We start from the raw sequence: 22951 nt of genomic DNA on the forward strand, positions 1-22951 counted from the left end.
AAAAACAATCTCTGTTGTGTTTTGTGCATTGGCACTACCAGTAAATATTATTAGAGATATATGACATCTTGAACTCACTTCTTAACAGGTAAACAAAAGTGGATTTTTTGATAATGTGAAAATGAATATGGTTTTGGAGCTCTTTATTCACACCTTGTCTCTGTGAGTCAAGTTTGGCCTACTTAACCTCCATGTATTTTTCTGCTTGTGCCTCATATAGCTTGCCTAAAAAAATAATAATTATAGTGAATACATATTGAAGGTATATTTTGCTGTAGACATTGGACTTCACAGTCTGTGTATTGACTCCTTTAATCCTGACAACTCTATGAAGTAGGTGCTATTATTATAGGCCTAGGTCTCTGACACCATTAGTCATTATAATTTACTCCTTCTAGGAGAATAAAGGATATATAAATTGATGTGCACATTTCCAAATGATTGTCTTTAATTCTTCTTTAGCTAATTGTACTAAATAAGGATGTGAGATTCTATGAAACCTCCCACCCTACAGAATTCTCTTACAGGAGTTTGAAGAATCATAACTAGTAAGGAGATGTCTTAAGTGTTTATGAACTAGGTTTTAAAGCAATATCCATTTACTGTGTATAAACACGCTTTGTATTAGTTAATGTATTTTCAAGGTCAGCCCATTGGTGATTGTTCAATGACAGTTACCAAGTTTGCATACATTTTATTTGCATGGGTGAGCCATGCTTATAGTACTCTGAAGGCCCTATGATTGTTGTCCTTATCTCTGGTTAATCACAATTGTTCCAGAAAAAAGGAATCCATGCTAGATTTTTTTCTTAAGCATCTTAGTATAATTTTCCTTGATCATTATTATTCCAGTCTATTATCAACTTCTTTTATACAAATGGGTTAATTTTGGCATATGTAATAACATATATCAAAAAGGTAATCTAAAACATAATTTAAACATTTAAAAAATAATAATTTAGCTCAGTGTGGTGGTGGATGCCTGTATTCCCAACACTACAGAGGCTGAGGAAGGAGGGTTGCCACAAGTTTGAGGCCAGGCTGAGCTGCATAATGAGTTTAAGACCAGCCTGGACCATATAATGAGGCCCTGTCTCAAGAAACCAAAATAATGATGATAATAATAACAATAATAATAATTTAAATATGGTCACTGGCAAATAGATAATATTCTTAAATGAAGAGTAAACCAAAATTTGTACTTATTTGTTGACATTGTTTCTGTAAAATCATTAATAATTAGATAATGTATTTGAGAGATAGTTTACTATTTTTCAAAAGTAGTACTTGAATCACACAAAGTATAACTGATTTAAAATTTTAAATGCCACTTGAAAATATTTTTCCATTTTATCCATTTTTGTACAGTTACTTTATCTTAACAACACTATTCACGATTTTTAAAAAGGAAAATCTAATGCAAAAATGTGAACATGGAAATTATGTGGGAAGCAAGAAGATCTTTTTTGTTCATGCTTTTCAGATAAAATGGATTTAACAACTATAAAAGGCATTTGTTTTTCTTTTTAGCTTTAGGATAGAATACAGGATGCATTGGCGAGGTTTTAAATAAAAGAGTATTTGCATACTATATGTCACCCTCTCAAACAGGGGTATTTTGATTCTGCTCCAGTTAAAGAAAGAGAGATCAGTGTAGAAATCTATAGCAGATGAGAATTTTTTCAAAGGACATCATTCATAAGTTACAGAGTAATTATGTGAATTATGTGCAATAGTTTGAACAATGGGTGATTTATTCTAATGAACTTACCTCTTCATCCTTGTATCTACTTTTAATCACAAATGCCTATAAGGAACTAAGTCTCTTGGAACTGTGTAGCTGTGTTTTTCCTTGACACTTAGTAGCAGGTGTCTCTACACTGACAAAATTTGTTCGTATTTCTTTCTGTAATTATGAAAAAAAGAGGTTACTACAGCACTTGAGCTTTCATATTGGAAGATTAAATTATAGCTTTATTTGAAATAGTAAATAAAAAAGGAGGAATATTCATTGATCTCTTCCAAAGACACTTTATCAGAACTTTTGAAAGTAAAAAGAATAAAGATTTAATGATTTAATGTGACTGTCTTACACTTTTCTGTTTTTTAGAGGTAGTACCAACCAGCATTTTCACTGACTCGTGTCTGAAGGAAAAGAGCAGATATATAAAAAACACATAATATGATGTCCATTTATCTCCTATCTTCCTGTTCTATTTATTCCCTAGAGAAATAGTTGGTATGCTTATGTTGGGAAGATTTTTGTGGTGGTATTCCCCAAAAACTTGGCTTATTATCATTGTTACATAAGGGGAGATAATCATTTGTGTTTAGTAGAGGGATTGGCAGAAAAAGGGATTGGGAGTCTGGTGATCATTCCATGCACATGAGAGGATCCCACTTTTCTGCCCTTTCTTATTACATGATTTGCTTTAACTAAGGAATTGTGAATAAAAGTGGGATGTGTCAAATCTTAGTGGAAACATTGAGTGGCCCTGACAGAAGTTCTTTTGTTGGTAGCGGTTATGGAATATTGTGCCTAGATAAAAAGATGCAGAATAAACCCAGCATCTTTAACAACTCAGTGGGCAAGTAGAATGAGTATTGAGTCACTGAGCTTTGGGGGAGAATGGGGGCTACTTTCTTGATGTATACAGAAAGTAGTCCTTCCTGTTACATACAGAACTTTCTCCTTAGAAATGATGTGGTGCCGTAACAGAAAGCTAGTATTTATGTCTTATGGCCTGGTCCACAAATGATAATATAAGGATGGTAATCCAAGTAAGATAGTGGCAATATACTTGGTAAAAAATGTGGTCTGTGATTACTTGGAAGGCATAGGAGAAGCTGGAAAGCAGAATGGTGGTAGTGTGTTGCTATGTGCATCTGTGTACAGCTGTGTACTTCTGTTCCATTCTGGTATGTAAAGAGAATAACATTTTATTTTGTTCTTTTTGGATGAATATCTTGTATTTTTAAAAGAACTTTCTCTAGGCTAGTGGTATGGTTGGGCGTCTCTTGGTCTTGATCATCTTAATTCTTAACTAGGAAACAAATTTAGTGAGTAGTATTTTTCCTCATTTGAATATCATAATTCCTAAAATATAACAAAGGGAAATTAGTTGTTTAACTTTATCCAGATAAGAGTTAATCAAGAACATATTATGTCTTAATTTACATTAAATGTGGTGGGAGAGTAACATGATAATAATAGAAGTATAAAATAATGAAAACACTTAAAAATCAGGAAAAATATCAGGCAGAGGAGTTTTAGCAATAACTGCAAAATACCTAACTGTATGACTACTTTGGATTTCCTCTCTCTCTCTCTCTCTTTCTCCTCTCCCTCTTCTTTACCCCCTCTCTCCAGCACTCTCCTTCCTCCCTCCCTCCCTCCCTCCCTCCCTTCCTTCCTTCCTTTCTTTTCACCAAAAGGATGTGTTTTGCTAGACTCTACAATCTTTTATAGACTGTAATACTGTTTTTTATTGTAAGGATAAAATGATAGAGGGAATATTTTTTTCTACTTTACTCCAGACAGCAAACTATAGATCATTGAGTATAAATCACGTAAAAGTAGACTTCCTTTTCATGTATGAGAAAACTCCCCAAAATAGTGCACCCCTACCAATGCTGAATGAGCCTGTTCAATGAAGTCTTGAACTTGTCATCAATAAAAGTGTTCTTCCAAAGCCTGGATAGCAGTAAGTTAAGGATACTGTTGAAAGACTTTCACAATGAATGAAAAAAATCACTTTTAAGTTTTATAAAACTTGAAGATTCTTGAAGATTTTGACTGGAAAAAGTGTTGCACATTTTCCACTTTCTGAAAGAGAGGTACTAATTATAATTTAATACACTAATTCTTTCTCAATATGTTTCTGTAAGCCTAATTGTCCATTCTTGATTAAAAGCTGCCTCTGTAATTGAGGGAAAATAGTTTTTAATCATATGTAGTAAGTCAGTTACCTTAATTTTAAACACAACTCTAAGTTAGCAGGCTTAGATTCTTTCATCTGGATAAAAAGGTGATTCACGTTGAATTATTGTGTTCTCATATCATATGAATATACTCTTTTAAAAAGTAAGTACTATTTTTATAACTGAGAGATTTAACTCTTAGATATATGCCTGCAAATGTTTTTCCCCATGACCAGAGATCAATCTAAGGACCTTGAGCTTGTGAGGCAGGTGTGGCACAACTGAGATAAATCCCCAGCCCATACACCTAAATATTAAACCAGCCCTGGGCCCTCTATGTAGTCTAATATTGCTGAAATAAGAGGAGCCATATTTTATTGACTTATTTAAGTAAATACTACATGCTGACTATAATGTAATAGTGCTTAGCAGCACAGCCTTTCAAGCTTCCTGGCCATATTTCAATTCAGGCATCACTACTTATTATTGTGTTTAGCTATAATTTTGCATAAATTTGCTATAATCCTTCTTTACTGGTGCTTAGTACTGTCCATGGTTCTGAGAACACAAGTTTGAAAGAAAAAAATGTGGATTCTGGCAGTGCAATTTTTAGTCTCCTGAAAGAGGTAATATCAGCCATGCATGCAGGTGCTGTGATGTGTGCTAAGCAAGCTCCAGGTTATGGTTTTATGAGAATCTACAGCCAAGCCAATGTATTGTCCCAGGATAATCAGGAAACAGGAGACACCATGATTGGTTAGGCATATGGAGTGAGGAAGAGGGAGAAGTCAAAGGCAACATGGAGTGTTGAGGCTTGAGTAACTCAATGGATCATTAGGAGATACTGGTAGAGAATCAGTCTTAAGTGAGGGAATAATAAGTTCACAGTTGAGCAAGTTGAGGTTAAGGTATAAAGAAACCCAATGGACAGTTCTTTATGTGAAGTGGAGCTTGATAGTGAGGTTAGAGACAGAAATATAGAAAGAACTGAATTTCAGTTTATATGCCTGCTTTCATCTAGATGGTATCTAAATGTAGGTGGTGTTTGAAGGAAAGTGATTTGGTATGGAGTGAGAATAAGGATATGCTGGTATAAAACCTGTACCGCTCTCTCATTTAGAAACAGATAGATGTCTACAAAAAAGGTAGAAAGAGTGGACAGAAAGAGTGAAAAACCAAAAAGTTTATGTCATAGATGTCAAGAAAAGAGGGTTTATCTGGACACCTGGCAGAGTTAACAATAGATCAAGTACTATCAAAATGCAAATTTTCCACAATATTTAATTCTAAGAAAACCATAAGTGGCAGCTTTGCAAAAGTGGCTTTCTGTAGTGGTCCTGATAGACGCCAGATATGTTGTAGGTCAAGGCATGATTAGGAGAGGAAGAATTGGCAACAAAGGATGTAGCCAACAGGTGAGAAGATTGGAAAGATATATATATATATATATATATATATATATATATATATATATATATATATTTGTTTGTTTGGTACCAGGGATCAAACTCGGGAGCTTGCACTTGCGAGGCAGGCGCCGGAACCACTGAGCTAAATCCCCAGCCAGAGACATATATATTTAGAAGTGAATATTCTCTAAGGAAAACATTAAATACACTTACTGATTTGGCAGTTTGTTGATTTATCTTATCTAATGTATATCCTTTTTGTTGAAGAGATGGAACATATTTTGAATTATTTGTATTATAAGCATCAAATTAAAACATCTTTAAATTATGTGGTGAAATTTTTCTAGGTGTGTAATTCTCATTTTTTTTAGTGGAAAGATAGAGAATAGTTTAAATGATTTTAAATTACATCACCTTTAAAAAATGAACTAAAGTAGTAAATGATGATATTTTTACATATTACTGTCTTTATCACATTAAGATCAAGAATAATAACTTATTTACCATGTCCTTAGAACTTAGCACAATCCCTGACATACAATAAATATTATGTACATTCTTATTAAGTTGATTATTTTGGTGAAGACTTCAAATCTACCATACTCTGTGATATTTTTAAAAATTAATTCAGATAGAAGACTACATTGGAAATAACCAAAGGATAACTTAAGGTATTGTGAATATGTGATTAATGAGTTCATTATAAAATTTATAAAGTATATGAAATTATTTTCCATGAAAAAAATAGAAACATTTATTTTTAGTGCTTTGAAAAGTCATCTGGGTCCAAAATAATGTACTCTACTTACAACTAGAAAGTTCATAAAAATACTGAGGTATGTATAACTGTGGTGGTACAATATTGTTCCTCTACGGATACTGAAAGTTTTTGTCTTAGGAATATTTTCTTCATTTATTAAAGTTAAATGAAGCTGAAAGAGAAAAAATTAAATGTGTCTTTAAATGGTTAAATAGTACCTTTTATTATACACCTTCATTCTAGTTGCTAAATTCTAGAAATAGCAATAGTGAGCTCGAAAACAATGCTGGATTTAATCTTTGGAAGAAAGTGCCCTTTCCTGAAGGTTTGGAATTACTGCACAGTTTCTCTGTAGAGCAGACATCAGAAAATACTTATTCCTCCTCAGTCACTGCACTGTCTTCAGGAAATGAAAAATTCACTTATTGTTCCTAGTTCTTCCTCTCTGAATCATGCCTTCACCTAGAACATGTCTGGGTTCTACCAGCACCATTCATGCTCACAAAACTCCAAATATAACTATGACTCAACCTATTAAAATTGCAGATCTTCTCAAACTCTTGCTGTAATCTCACATCTTCTAGTGAACATTCATGGAATACTTTGAGGTATTTATCTTCATTTTTCAAGTATTTACAAAGTGACCAGTACATAAACGTCTAATTGGAAAAATACGCTACTAAAATAATGTCTTTTACTGGCATGAAAGTCCTCCTTTAAACAAAATGTTTAGTTTTGTGTGCTTTGAACAAAGTTTACCTGCTTGAATTAAGATTTTTCTACTCAGAGGGTAATTTTATCAGATTAATTATCATTTATTTAAATCATTTTGATCATAACTGTGCATCACCTTTTTGCAGACTGAATGGAGGAACAATAAAGCTTTAGCATCATCAAAGCATCACTGAGTGCTTAGTGCCCAGGACTCACTGTGGTTAAGAGCTAGTTCTGAGATTGGCAGTCCATAAACTCAATTTGCACTACATTAGTCACTGTTGGAAACCTGCAACTGATTGGTTTTCAAACCAGAATTTCAACTAACTAATACTTTGATGTTCTCTACAGGGCAAATTATTTACTACAATCAAGTAGAAATGAATCATTATTTGTTTAGTGAGCCATGGATCAAAAAAGGGGAAGTAGAGAGTAGAGAGAAGACTCATCCAAGACATGATGAGGCCAGTGAGAGTCCCCATCAATGATTAGTACATTTCTGGGATCAGATTTCTACTGTCATCCAGATCCAGCATGCATTCCCCAAAACAATGATGGTTACATCATAATATCATTTTCCTATATTTTCCCCAGTGATAAGAGCTCCTCCTGTGAATGCCTTCTGTCTTCGGCATAAGAAATGATTCATTAACTGTATTAAATGTTGGAATGCTGTGCTGTTTGTTTCTGTGGCTAAGAAGTTTCCTGTCAAGCCTGACATAGAGTCTATAGGCATGTGTCACAGGTCAGATAAAGCACTCTTTGAATTTGTTTTCACAAAGTTTAAATAAAACCTGTTTATAATAGTAGGACATATGAGTGACTCACATTCCCCAAACCAAGAGGAAACAATGTCTCCATCTGCAAGCTACTATTATGGTTTGGATCTTAAATGTCCTCCCAAAGCTCATGTGTTGCAGAATTGGTCACCAGTGCCCCAGTGTTTAGATGTGGGGGTTTGAGGAAGGTGATTGGATTGTGAGGGCTTTGACCTCATCAGTGAATTAATCCACTGAAGGATTTATAATTTGATGAAATTATTAGAAGGTGGTGGAAACTTTGGAAGGTAGAGTGTAGTAGGAGGAAGTAGGTCACTGGGGCACTGTGAGGCAAGCCCTAGGACTGTATTTCTCTCCCTCTCCCTCAACAACTCTCTCTCCCTCTCCTTTTCCCTCTTCCTCTTCTTTTTTTTTCTCTCTCTCTCCTTCTCCTCTCTCTCCCTTCTGCCCACCATGAGGTGAGCAGTTTTACTCCACCATACACTCTCTGCCATCATGTTCATTCACCCTCTCTCAGTGCCAAGTACTTGTAGATTGAAACCTCTGAAATTATGAGCCAAAGTAAGCCTTACTCCTTAAAGTTTATTTCTCAGCTACTTTGTCACAGTGGAAATTTGACTAACACACCAGACAAGGTTTTCTTATGAGTTACAGAAAATGGCAAGCTTGCCTTATTTACTTATTTGTTCATGATTATATTTGTTGGTTGTGTTAAGCATTTCACCTGTTCTGCACCAGTAAACAAGAAATACATGATGAGCAAAGATGCAAAAATCCTAGAAAGCCAAATAGAACAGCGCATTAAAAGGATCATGCGCCGTAACTGTCTTAGTCACTTTCCCATCCCTCTGACACAACACCTGGCACCCACAAATTAAAGGTAGAGAGGTTTATTTTGGCTCACGGTTTTAGTCCATATTTGGCAGGCTCCATGACAGAAATAGCATAGTGTAATGGCCTGTGAGGAGGACAGCTGCTAATCCCATGGCAGGCAGGAAGGAGAGAGAGAAGGGAAACCCTGAGGACATGAATACTCCCTTTTAGGTCACATCCCCAGTGACCCACTTTCAACCAGTCACCACCTCTTAACAACAAGTCAAGTATGGTACTCCCATCCTCTAATCATCTTCCAAATGCATGAGATGTTTGTGGTACATTTTAGGTTAAATCATAACAATGACCGAATGAAATTTATCTTTGTGAGATAAGGATGATTCAACATATGCAAATCAATCAGTGTAAATAAAATACATTAACAGAATGAAAGAAAAATCAGGATCACCTCAATAGACGTAGAAAAGTTATGACACAATTCAACACTTTTTCATGAAAAATAACCTCTTGTTAGACTAACTATTGAAGAAATATACTTTAAAGTCATGAAGACTGTATATGAAAACGTGACAGCTAACATCATATTTAACAGTAAATACCTGAAAGTTTTTCTTCTAAGCAAAACAAGGAAACCTATTATTCTCACTTTAATTCAACATGTACTGAAATCTCAACCAGTACAAAAAATACTAAGCAAGAAAAGAAAAAGAAAGTCAGAATTGTTGCATCTAGATACAGAAAGATATTTATCTTATTAATTGTATCAGTCATTATATCTTTTATTAGTAACTTACACATCATTAGGAAAAAATACTCAACAACCACAATGTAAAGGAAGAGAAGTTTATTTGGCTCACAGTTTCAGTGAGTTCAGTCTATGGGTGGCTGGCTCCAAGGCAGAAAGAACATGACAGAGGGGCATGGCCAGGAAGCTGCACAGCCCATGGCAGCCAGGAAGTGAGAGCTGGGAACGGGAATACACTCTTCCAGTTCTTGCCTCTTATGACCACCTCCAACCAGGCCTCACTTCCTAACAGCCCATTCAGGTACGAACTCATCAATGGGTTAATCCATTGGTGAGCATAGTGTTCCTATGGTCCAATCACCTTCCAAAAGCCCTATTTCTGAATGCAAGACTTCGGTGACATTTAGATCTAAACCATAACACATTTGTACTGAAATATTCCTATAATCTTATTGCAGAACAACTATCATTTATTCAGTGCTTTCTGTGTCCCAAGTACTGGGCTCTTCATAGTCTCTGTTTCTTTTAATCTATTACAAGGTGTTTTACCATTATTATTTGTGTTTTAAAGACAAAAACATGTGCACAGCTAGTGAAAAAAAAAAGCTGAAATCTGAGTGCAGGCTAGCTTATTTCAGAGCCTGCAAAATACTGCACTGAATATTCACTTACCTAACGCATTTAACCATGATCAGCCATATTTTTAACATATGTATTTACTATAACATTTTCTTTCTCCTTGCAAATGGATTTAACTTGGCTAAAGGAAAACATAAAAATCCAAGAACCCTTAAAGTCTCTCTGCTTATTTTCTCATACCCTCAGGTCTTTGATGAAGAAATTGAAATACAAATAAGTGACTTGCACAAAGCCCCAAAAGTAGTTAATGTCCCTATGGTAGTGAACACTTAGAACTACTTAATACTGGTATAATAGTCTTTTTACTGTCTCATGTTGCTTCCTGGTGTACTATTTTTTGTTTAAAAATCAATAAAATTCAATCTAAAGAATTTGCTGATGTCTAGATATGTTAAGGTAACAGCTCTTATAAGCCAGTGGTAATAATCAAAACATCCTGTGTAGTTTAACTTGATGTAATTGTATATCATTTTCTCTCAATTATAGGAATTAGACAAGAGAAAAGCTGCACAATATATAGTTTGATATGCCAATAAAACAGAATGCATTAATAGAAGCTTCACTTAAATTCATATATAAAAAGCCAACTGATATTTTTCTTGTTGGTTTATCTTCAGGGGAATCCAAGTACTTAATTTATTTAAAACACATTTTTGAGCTTAAAAATGAGATTACAGTTATGTTCTAAATGTTGACATGTAAGAACCAGGAAAAAAAACCCTCAACATTTTACCAGGAAATACTGAAAGTGAGAAGATATTAAACATTTTAGCTAATCAAAGAATGACTCTATTCCTTGGAAAATAGTGCTGTACTTTTATACTCCTCTCTCCTGGTTTTTGGTGAAAATTCTTCCTTCTGTGCCTCAGTCTTTTCAGTTTTTCTTTATACTTAGTGAAAAGATGGTCAACTTCATTCCAGGTATACTTGTGTCTTTTCTAGTACTCTTATATATACCCACACAAACACAATCTTACACATGTAAACACGTGCCCGCCTATATACAAAGGCCCACATACACATGCATGCATACGTAAACATATGTACTGGATTCATCATAATCCTTTAACACTTTCACTATTGCCCCATCAAAATATTTTAAAAATCTATATACAGTGTCTGTACATCAATCTAAGACTTTATAACTTTCAGTCATTGTCAGTCTGCTTAAGAACTCACAAAATACAAATATATTTAAATTGACTCTTATGTTCCATCAACATCAAGTCTACATATTCATCTATAACCCTTGTTTATCTTTTCAGCTGTCCTTACTCTAGAACGAAGGGGAGCCAGGAATGGATGATGATTTTTAAAGGAATTTTGAAAACAATGTCTTAATCTCAAAAGGAAATATTTTTGACAAAATGTTAAGAATCAGAAAGCATATGAAGTAGGATTTGGAAATCACGTGAAGGTTCATTTTTGTTGCTCAACCTCTGCCATACAAATGTGGTCCCTCGGCCCCATTGTTTGTAAAGCACTCTTTGCTTCTAAATACTCTTAGTAGCTGAACTACTCTGGAAGCAATGACATTTGCCATGATAAATCAGTGAGGACAGCTGACATTGTAGGGTAATGAGGATTTTTAAAAAAATTCACCATAGCTTTGATCTTCTTAGGTTCACTTCATTTCAGTCATCCTCAGCCCTCTTGTCAGTCTCCCCAAAGATGTATCCTGAAAGCTTAGGGTAGAGACATTAGGCATCTGTCCAGCATCTATTCCTTCTTTCCTCTACAGAGTAGGATGTTAAATTCAGTGCCCCTTGATATGCATGTTTTATTCATACTTGCAATGTTGGTAAGGTAGAATCACTGAACATTGCGTTTTCTTTGTACTTCATATGTCTTCATGTAGTGGTAATTTGGGCTAGGGAAAGGAACAAAGACTATATTTTGAAGGAAAATACATATTTTATCCAATCAAGAGAGAACACACCACTTTTCGGTTTCTGCTCATACTTCTAAATACATCTGGCTGGGATTCTCTTCTAATATAACATGAAATGTTATATTAGTGTTTAATGAAATGAAATGAAATTTAACTATCACAAAGAGGAAATGATAGGCAAAAATACTGCCATGAAACTACATTAAAATGTACTTAGCATATATTTGAATTACCCCAGTTACAATGCAAAAATAGTGCAGTGATAGTTTTTGAATTTAAAGAAGAGAATGTTGCCAATGTTGAAATTATCAAATGCAATTTATTTTGTTTTTCCCTGTGAATAAATGAACTGATATTTTTGTTTAGTAAAAAATTCATATATATTTATATATTTATATTCATCTAATCTTTCACTGAGTTCTAATTTTACACTTATACTTTATGAAGACAGTCATTATTTGTTGCTAATAAAGCAATTTTAATATATGAATGTCTTCACCATGGCATATTTTTCCTATGCAGGAAATGATTTTACCAAGTGCAGTTTTGAGGTTAATGAATTTGACACTTACCATCATTTGCCTACGTCTGTCCTAAACAGTAGAAGACTTGATTCAAGCCACCCATGGATTAAATGGTTCTGTACTGTAAGAAGATTCTTTAGTAAATTTTTGCTGACAGCAAGTTAAAGTTCTTTGGCTGGATCATGGGAGGAGGAAGGGTATTCACATCTCTCAGACTCTCTACTAAGGTTGGTGCTTAAAATACATTGTCACATATTTTTGTGAATCTTTAAGATGTAGATGCTATTATTGCTTTTGTACACAAAAAGAAATTCTGGTTTATTTAAATACATGACAAAAACAGACTATACATTTACATGATGCTCTAAATATTTAATAAAGGGATAGAAAAAATAACATAGCCTCATGAGAGAAGCATTTTTTCTCTTGTGAGGGAACCACTATAATTACCTAGAGTCAGTAAGAAAGATTATCAACATTTTTTCAAGTTTTTCTTATTCACCTGTTTCACAGTTCATTCAGACACCATAGCCATCTTGTCCATGTAAGTGGGCTTTGGACTTGGAAGTGATCTTTTTTTGGATAAGGATGGAATGAGGAGGGCAGAGATAATGTCACTGGAAATGCCCTGTAAATATTGTGGTGATTACTATGGTTTAGATCTAAAATGTCTCCCAAAATTCTCATGAGTATGGAAGGTGACTGAGACATGGGATTGCCATAGATTAATCAACTGATGAGCTTACTGGCTGAATGTGCTGTTAGGAAGCAGAGCCTCATTTGAGGAAGTTCACTGGCCTGTGACCTGGAAGAGTATATTCTTGTCTCTGGCTTCTCCCTTCCCTCTCTGCTTCCTGGATGCCATGAGTTGAGCACCTTTTCATCTGCCATGCCCCTTTGCCATCCTGTTTCTGCTTTGGAGCCAGCCAACTATGTACTGAAATCATGAGCTAAAAATCACATCTATCTTTTAAGTTTTGGGTGTTGGATATTTTGTCCCAGTGAGTGGAAAGTGACTAAGACAGAAATTGGTACTCGAGAAGTGGGGTTGTTGTTGTAACTGTACCTGATGGTGTGGTTTAGAGGCCTTTAGAATATGGTTTTGGAGAAGCTTGGAAAAGTTTGGAGAAGCAAGCCAGAGAAGTCCTAGAATGTTGTGAAAAATGGTTGATGTGAGTCAGAGCTCAGAAGACGTGAATGCTGATAGAAATACAAACAGTAAAGACCAGACTCAAGAAGTTTCTGTTGGGAACAAGGATTCTCTTGGCCACTGGAGTAGAGGCTGTATGTGTTACACCCAGCAAGAAAATTTGTCTTCATTTTTTTCATGTCATAAGGTCCTAAGACTTTGTAGGAGACCAAGATTAAGTGTTGTGAACTAATTAGTCTATAGGAGGAAATTTAAAAGCAGCCTAATGTTTAGGCTATAGCATGGGTATAATGCTGGCAAACTTTAGCCAGATCTGCAGTAAAAATCAGGATTTAAAAATTGATGAGAAAAGTTTGCAGTTTCATCAGAAAGGAAGTATCTGTAAAATTGGGGCCTTGGAGAAGTGGTTTATTGAAAAGATTGGTGTTTTTAAAAAGCCAAGTTTTTTTGGTACTGGGGTTGAACTCCAGTCCTTGCATTTGCAGGGTGGGTGGCAGAACTACTAAGCTAAATCCCTGGCCCCAAGCCAAGTATTTTTTATCAGTACAATAGGAAAGACAGATCAAAGGCATCTCAGGAATCAGTAACACCCCACTCTCTTCTGTCTGAAATGTGCAAAACTGTAAAGCTTTCCTTTAAGAGTGCCCTGGTTCCATTGTTAAAGAAGAATTTCCTAGGGAATTGATTCCCCAGGATTCATTTTATAGTGCTCATCTATCCAGGAACTCAGAAGCCTCTGCAGCCATGATGCAAGGAGGCCTGGCTACTACTCAAGCTGGCAGCTGACTTTGGCATCATCATGGTGTTGACTTTTCAGGAATGCAGAATGCAAGAGTTATAGGGTCATGGAGGCTTCAACTCAAATTCCAGTAGAAAGTCTGGGAGACCAGACAGTGTGCCCTTGAGAGGGCAGTGCATGAAACTTTGAGAATGGATCTGAAAGTGCAAGGAAGACCCCTGAGGAAGTTGGATATACCTAGAAAATGGAACATCTACTAAGGAAAGCAATGGACAGTGATGGAAGCTACTTTAATAGAGAGGCCATGAGGGCTGCAACTGACAATGCAATAGGGGCATAGAACTCAAGCCCTTTGGAATTCACTTCTCACCACAACTACCAGTAGGTGTTAGAAACAGAATAACGGAATTTAGTGTTTGCCCTTCTGGGTTTCATTCTTGCTTTGGTCTCACTAATTTTTATCCTCTTATTTCTTCCTTTTGTAAGGGAAATATTTACCCTGTGTCATTATGTTCAAAGTGCTTAAATTTCTTTTTGATTTTTACAGGAGCTCACATCTCAGAGTTTGCCTTGAGTCTCAGAGAAGACTTTAGACTTGGACTTTTTAATCAATATTGGAACTGTTAACTTTGGGAACAGATGGACTAAGACGGACAGATGGACTAAGCCCATTTTTCAAAATGAGATGAATATCAGTCTTTTGCAGACCAGGGGCAGAGTATTATGGTTTAGATCCAAGATGTCCCCCAGATTTTTCATGCCTGTTGAAGGTAATTAGACCACAGGAACATTATACTCATTAGTAGATTCATTAGTAGGTAAATGTGCTATTAGGAGGTGAGGTGTGTTTGAAGATGGGTGTGTGTTCTGGAAGAATGTATTCTTGTCTTTACAGTTTTCCTTCTCTGCTGTCACAGCTTGAGGACCTTTTTCTTCACTCATGCCCCTCTGCTATCCTGGCAAAACCTTGGAGCTAGCTAACCATAGGCTGAAAGCATGAGCCAAAAATAAAGCTCTCATCCTCTAAGTGGTGACTGTTGAATTAATCATAATTATGTTGCACTTACACAAGGTCCATTTTCTGAGAACTAAATTCTAATTTTTTAATCATATGTGACCACCACAGAGTGTCCTTCTACAAATTAAGATGGTTATGATTTAAGATGATATAATTTTAAGGGAACTTTATCTGGTACATGGTCTACTGTTAACTGATTTCTTGTTATGGGGTGACTATATTTTTTTTCTAAAAGTATAACCTCAATCATCATATACTCTGGTTTCAATATCATAGATTTTTCTGTATCCTAAAGTCGGGGGAGTTCATTTCATTTTCATTCATACTCCAAATCTCATTCACTTGCTGAGTTACTCTCTTTCTGAATATATATATATGTATACATGACATATGTATAAAGTATCCTTAGTATATAATTTACATGTTGTTTGAACTGAACATATCTCCCTTCAAATTCATATAATAAATAATAATATAATAAATCTTAACACCTAGTACATCAGAATGTGACTGAATTTGGAATAGGTACTTTAAAGAGGTAATTAAGTGGACCAAAGACCTAATTATATGAACTGAAACTTTGAAACTGGTTGAAGAAAACTATTGAAATCATGGTCACAGGCACAGACTTTCTGAATAGGGTTCCAGTAGCATAAGAAATAATAGCAAGGGGCCGGGGATTTAGCTCAGTGGTTCCAGTGCCTGCCTTGCAAGTGCAAGGTCCTAAGTTCAATCCCCGGTACCAAAAGAAAAGAAAAGAAAAGAAATAATAGCAAGAACCAGCAAATGGAATTCTATCATAGATTTTTACAAAGGTAAATTTCTAGGCCTTTGACTCATTACATGATATGCTCAGTCTCTTATCTTTTCAGTCTTTGCATTACAGAGTCATATCTGGAAGTTGATTTGCCGAAACAGGACCCTGGGATGCTTTATTATTTGTAATCATAAAAGAGAAGATTCAATAATGTTTAGTCTATTACACTTATGAAGATAAGGAAATGGATTATTTGATTTTAGAAATATTTGCAAGTTGGAGCAAATGGACTTGGGGGCTTGGGTAGAAATTCAGTTTCCTCAGACATCTCTTTCTGTCTACTTGTGTGTGGAAGCAGCACATATTTTAGTGTAAACAAACCTAATACTTCTAAATTTGAACAATACTACTATTTTAGATACTTTGCATTTCCATAGTGCTTCTCCCTGTCTATGAAGCCTTCGCAAGCTCCACCTGGCAGATTCAGCACCACTTAATTTCATATCACCCTGATGTTTCCTGTTAATAGCTTCCATGGCACTGTAAATGTTTACATGTTGATCTCCTCAAAGGCAGAGATTATGAATGTTGAGGTTTCTGTTCCCAAGTGACGCATACTTGCTGCCATACAACACAGTAAACATTTGTGGAGCATCATATGCCTTCCTAGAAATACTAATTTTATAGCTAATGTACCAGAGATCCGAAAAGTTAAATTCACAATTAGGATTAGGGAGAGATATAAATCCCAGAAGCTATGGATAGGGTAGGGTAAGGAGGGAATGATAGGAAAGACTGGGCAGCAGTCAGAGGCTAGATAGTTTTAGAAGTTGAGATGTTTTTTCTAAAAGAGATGGAAATCCAAGGACATTTTTAAATGGAAATATACTATGATTTCCTTTACATTTTTAAAGATTGCTTTGGCTACTGAGAGAAGCAAGGAGACCAATTAAGAAGACATTGCAGTCACCCTTGAGAGAGGTCACAGTGGCTTAGACTACAGAAGAAGCAGCTGGAATGAAAAAAATTTAGATAAATTCTAGAAATATTTTGTCAATGACAGGATTTGCTCACAATTTTTCATGAGAGATTACTTATTTGTTAATTTGTACAAATACTTACTACCTGTTATAGGTCAGTCACTATTTTGGATCTGGTACATACATGAAAAAACCAGATAAGGCACCTGCTATCATGACCTGAAGTTTATATTCCAGTGGGATGCAGATCTGAATAAATAGATAAATAAATAATAATCAATTAATTAATCTCATAATGGCTTATGCCACAAAGAAAGTAGTTCAGGTAGTAATTAAAAGAAGCTACTTCACATTGTGCAGCCAGGGAAATTCCCAGGTTTCTAATAAAAAAAGCTGAATGACAGGAAGGAACCAGCCTTGTGAAGATATAGTAAAATATATTCCATGCAGAGAAATGGGTGACACAGAGGTCCTGGGAAAGAAAAAGTTTATCACTTCCAGGTATTGAAATAAGGCCGCCATAGCTTATAAATGGTGTAAAAGGTATAACTGGTGTAAAATGATGAAGAAATATTTGAGGAAAGGTTTGTCTAAAAAGTAGTAGGAGGTTAAGTTGTAGTGTGAAGTCTCGTGGACACTGAAAAAGTGTAGCAGGAAGCTACTGTGAAATTTTAGGCCAGTTTATAAAATAATTGCTCTAGTTTCTATGCAAAGAATTAATGATAGGAAGGCAGTGGGCAAGAAAGGCATTGTAATGGCTTGGACCAAAGCGGTAGTGTTGTGTCTTAGTTACTTTGTTCATTGGAGAGACCAAATACTGACACCTAGAGATAAAGGAGGAAAGGTTTTTTTCCACTATCAATTTGTAGAAGTTTTAGTCCTTAGTTGGCTGGCTGCAATACAGTGTAGTGTGGCAGTGAGACATCACAGAGGAGAAACAGTTCATGGTAGGGAGAAAGCAACAAAGCAGTGAAGTAGCAAAGAAGCAGCAAGTGACAAGTGATCACATCATCCTTCTATCTGTTCCTTGCCCCCCCCCCCGAGGCTACCCATCTTTAGGGCAGTTAGCACTCCCAACCAGGGTGGGTCTTTCCATTATCCACTCTCAGAACTATGCCAAAGCAATCAGTGGACTAATTTAGTAATCACACACCCTTGATCCCAGCACCACACACTTAATCCCAGCATCACACACTGTACATCCAGCCACCTCTGAAAAGCCCCACCTATTACCACATGAAGCTTTGTGGGGGATATCAAGACATAAGCCATAACATTTGGAGATGGAGAGGTGCACATAGATTCAGTGTCCATTGGAGGGAAACTAGACCTGAGGAGTAACACAGAGAATATTTGAAGATGACTTGAAATTTATGGCCTTGAATACCTGGTGATGACACTATTTAGAAATGGAAAGATTAGCTGAAGAGCAGTTTTGGAGATGGGAATTTGGATTTTGCACACCAGGCACCCAAAGTGTGGTGTGAAATATCAAATAGACTTACTATCATAGAAATAAAGAGAAGAAAGTTGTGTTTCAGAATTCATATTGGAAATCTGAATCTTGCTAGCCTAGTTAAAATCATTTTTTTCTTAGGCAGATCAATACCAAACAAGACCAAGACCATAAGTACTGTGTTTAGGTGTGAGTCAGAGTTTTGTTTGAAATGGAGTCACCTTTCCCAGTTTGTAACTGTGAAAGAGGGAACACCACGTAGCACAGATCACATGAATCACATAGGGATTTGGGAACAACTCACTTCCAGATTTTCTTTTCCTCTTTGTTCACTTTTCCAGAAACCATCTCGACTCCTTCTAGCCACTGTAAGCCTTCCTCTTACATTTGCCTCCTTGCTTCATAAAGCTGCAGATAATATATGTACTTGTGTTTCTCCCCATTCCACTGTTTAAGGTATTGTTTGGGAGCCATAATTAAGATGTAACATTTAACAAGTGTTGACTTTAAATGTATTGGAAGGAAATTTATTGTAAATTACATGTGTAGCCTTTGGAGAAAAAAATGTTACTTTTAATTCCAATACTTTTAATAGAACCACATTCAACAAAACAAAGCAATGGCATATTTATTTGTAAAAATAACATAAACCAAATGTACTTTACATTTTAAAAAACTTTTCTTTGTTCAATTTTGTGAATTACTTGCCTCCTGATGGCAATTACTTCCTGATGTGTACGCTATAAGTGTGCTTTCCTACATGTTATCTAAAAGCACCCTATTATTCTCATTTCAGAATCAGAGTCCTGTGTCAATCCCTTATTATGATTTGAGCAAGGTGTTTTTAATACCATCTTATTGAATCAGCATTATCAGTTCTGTGAGATTGTACTGCTTCCCCACTATTTTATTTTCCTTTCTCTGTTTTTAAAAGGTGATCAACTTGGGTTGGTCTGAAAATTAATTATGCCACCTTGCCTTATTTTGCTATTTATCCAATTTACCAATTCCTATATGGTCTGATTTTATAGAATATTTTTATTTTATAGGTAATCTTCATATTCCAAAAATATGGGACATAGAGCAAATTATGGCTTCTACTTCTCAGTTTCCATCTCCACTTTTACCTGAGCTTCAGATACAACAAATATTCAAGAACAAGGCCTCTGTTGTTTTTCTCTTACATTCTCAGAGCCTACACCAATAGTGGAGGAGAAACCTGTATTGTTTACTGACTATCTGATCTTGAATGTTCCAGAGATTTCAAAAACTAAAAAACTGAAATAATTTTAAATGATGCTCATTATGTTCTCTTTCCCTCAACCTCCATCTCTCTCCATGTCTGTCTCTGTCTTTCTCTCTTTCCTCTCTTCCCTGTTTCCCTTCCCTCCCCTCATTTCTATTTCACAGTCTTACGCTTAGATTCATTCTCTTCTCTTCACCTCTACATCCAACAATTCATCAAGTCCTGAAACTTCTTCCTTTCCAGAGTTGATCTCCTCCTGCCATTTCCTTAGTTCAAGTTATCACTCTTCATCTCCCAAAATACAAAAATCATCTAACTTTCCTTGCCAACATTCTTGCTTCCTCTTAACTCATTCTCTCTAAAAGCTACAGTAAAATGTCTCAAACACAAATCTTATTCTGGCCTTTCCCTGTTTCTAGGTGTTCAATGGCTCCCTCTTCCTCTTCCTCTTATAAATTCCAAAACATTGAATAGGATTTCAAAGCCAAAAGTATCAGACAGTTTGTGTAACTTCATCCTTTGTAATGTTCCACTTGGAATTCCCTCTGCCTCTCTTTGCTCAAGCTATAATGAAGGTTTTAATTCCTAGATGGTTTGACACCATCACTTGCCTCTGAATTTCTGGTTATTTTATACTCTACCTAAAGCACTTAAAATGTGTTTTAAATTGTGAAATAAGATACATTTACATAAAATGGCTTTAAACTCAATGAATGTATTATATGAGCAACCCTTTTTTAAAAATTAATTTTATTGGTACATCTTAGGTATACAATATAATGACATTCATCATTGGAAATTGGCACCTTTACATAATCTCTCTTGGGTTCTTATTTTTTCTCCATTTCCCTGCCCTCCCTTCAATCCCTCCATCCCTTCCTATTTACAAAGACTTTGTTTCCATTTTTTCATTTTCTTATATTATTCCATTCCCTTCTGTCCTTTCCCCTACCCTCCTACTTCCCCTTCCCCTTTGCCCCTTTTCTTCCTATTTCACATTATCTATTATACCTTTCAGTCCTTATTTACACTTTCAGTTTCTCACACTAGAGAAACTATTTGGGATTTACACATGTGTGTCCTATTTATTTCACTTAAGAGTATGGCCTCAATGTGCATCCACTTAGCTATAAATGTCTCTAATTTCTCATTTTTGATGGCTGAGTAGTGTTCTGAGCAACCCCTTTGTATTCTGTACTGAGACAAGAAAGACATCATTACCAGCATCCCAGAGATCCTGAAGTTCTTCAAACTCTTTCCATTCCCCACTGCCTAGTGCCCATCATCTGTCATTAACTTTCTTTCCTGTATAGTTCTCTATTATGTCCATTAGACATATAATCAAATTTATTAAAGGTGTTCAGTTCATCTGTACTTTTACTGATTATTTTTGTCTGCTTCTTTCAGTTACTGGGATAAATATTTAGATATTTAGAATTCTCTAAGGATTATGAAATCTATTTTCCTTATTGTATTAGCAATTTATTATTTTGAAGACATCTTAAATTATTCATACAATTTTAAAAGTGTTATATCTTTTGTCATTTTGAAGTGATTCTCATTATATTGGAAATAAAATTTGTCTTTAAAGTTGGCTTTGTATAATATTGGTATGGGTACCTTTTTGTTCTTTTACTTTCAACTTTTTATTTTCAACTTTAAAATTTTTATGTTTTAGATATCTATGTAAGATTTTATATATATATATGTCACATGTGTTGTTACAAGAAAATTTGAGAATTTTTTTCTTTTGATTAAAATTTTGCACATGTGCATTCAATATAAATTCTTGTATATTTATATCCACCATGTAAATATGAGGTTTCCTTTTTACCCTTGTACTTTTTCTGGTTGGACCAGTATTTTTCTATAATTGCACATACTTTCTTCTAGAAAGTTACACTCTGGTAGTGTAATTCTGGTAGTGTAACTGCAAAAAATTTTTTAAATGTATCCTTAACAAAGTCTAATATCAATATATTTTCCTTTATTGCAATTTGCTTTCTTTTCTCTTTAGTCTTTTTTGCATCTATTGCTTCCATTTGGGATCATTTTCATTATGACATCTTGTAGTAACTTTTTATCATGCTTTTAAGGATAGGATTTTTAATTACAAAATTACTCAATTGTTTCTTTGACAAATGTCTTAGTTTCAACTTATTTTTGAATATTTTTATTCTTCTGGCCCCTTTGTCAAGAATCAGATGATTGAAGTTGTTCAAGTTTATTTCTGTTTCCTCTATTCTATTCCATTGTTCGACACATCTATTTTTTGTGCCAGTATCATGCTGTTTTTGTTACTATGGCTTTGTAGTATATTTTGAATCAGGAATTGTGATACTTCCACCACTGCCCTTTTTGCTCAGGTTTGGTTTGGTTATTCCGGGGTTTTTGCCCTTTCATATGAATTTTAGAATTGATTTTCTAGTTCTACTAAAAAAAGGCATTGATGCTTTGCATTGAATCTGTAATAACTTTTGGTAATATGTTCCTTTTTGAAATTTGAAAGTTCAGCTGTTATTTATTGAATTTTTATTTCAGGGAACATAGTAAACATAAAATAGTCCATGTCTGGTCATTAGAATAGTTGGGCATTTTCAGTGAATGTTTCTGTGGTTTCTATTTGTTCTCATTGTCTTTCTTGGATACCTGTTCGTCATTTCCTCTATATCAGTCATTTTGTATTTGAAAAACACTTATAGGAATAATTTGATACTTAAGATGATGGGTTTTGTTTCAGAGTAGATTTTTGTTTCTGTTGGTATGTAGTACTTCAAAACCTCCTCAATACTAGTTCAAGGCCTGAATTGTCAGAAAGCAACCAGAATGAAACAACAAAACTCAGGTGAGAGTTGATGCAAGGTCTGCTTTATTTGCAATCACTTTTCCTTAAGGGTATAAGTTTTATATTCTAAATTTAAAAGTCAGGAATGATTTATGATAGTCCCATCCCACCATAGGAGATAACTAGGCTTTTATTTTTAACTTATGCATGTTTCCAAAGTCAGAATTTGCAAAGCTCTTGCAAAACCAGTTTTCTTTATGAGGCTTAATTGTCCGGAATGCCTCTTTCTTCTATATTTTATCTAAATAATACCTCCTTCATACTTTTAAAGAAAATTGTTTTTATCATTTATTTATTTATTTATTTTGGTTATTTGAGCCAGGGTCTCCTTTTGTAGTTCAGGCTGGCCTCAAATTCATGGAGATCCTCTTGCCTCAGCATCCCAAGTTCTGGGATTACAAGCATGTGCCACCACACCCATCAAAAATTGTTTTTATATGATATCCAGTATGTTGGTTTTTTCTTTTTCAGTGAGAGTGTGATAGTTTATTGAGTGTGTCAATTTGAGTAAGAAATACCCAACTAAATTGGATCAGCATAATTT

At 35.1% G+C, this 22951-nt stretch overlaps 1 protein-coding gene across 4 annotated transcripts in view; it reads left to right on the forward strand.

Moving 5' to 3' along the window:
* Nucleotides 1-22951, forward strand: part of Tmem117 (transmembrane protein 117) — a 569660-nt gene that overhangs the window by 401684 nt on the left and 145025 nt on the right. The gene's annotated exons all lie outside the window — the stretch shown is intronic.

This window comes from Heterocephalus glaber, unplaced genomic scaffold (assembly GCF_053883595.1).
Source record: "Heterocephalus glaber isolate CG9 unplaced genomic scaffold, H.glaber_assembly_v1.0 deba00001733, whole genome shotgun sequence".
Lineage (NCBI taxonomy): Eukaryota > Metazoa > Chordata > Mammalia > Rodentia > Bathyergidae > Heterocephalus > Heterocephalus glaber.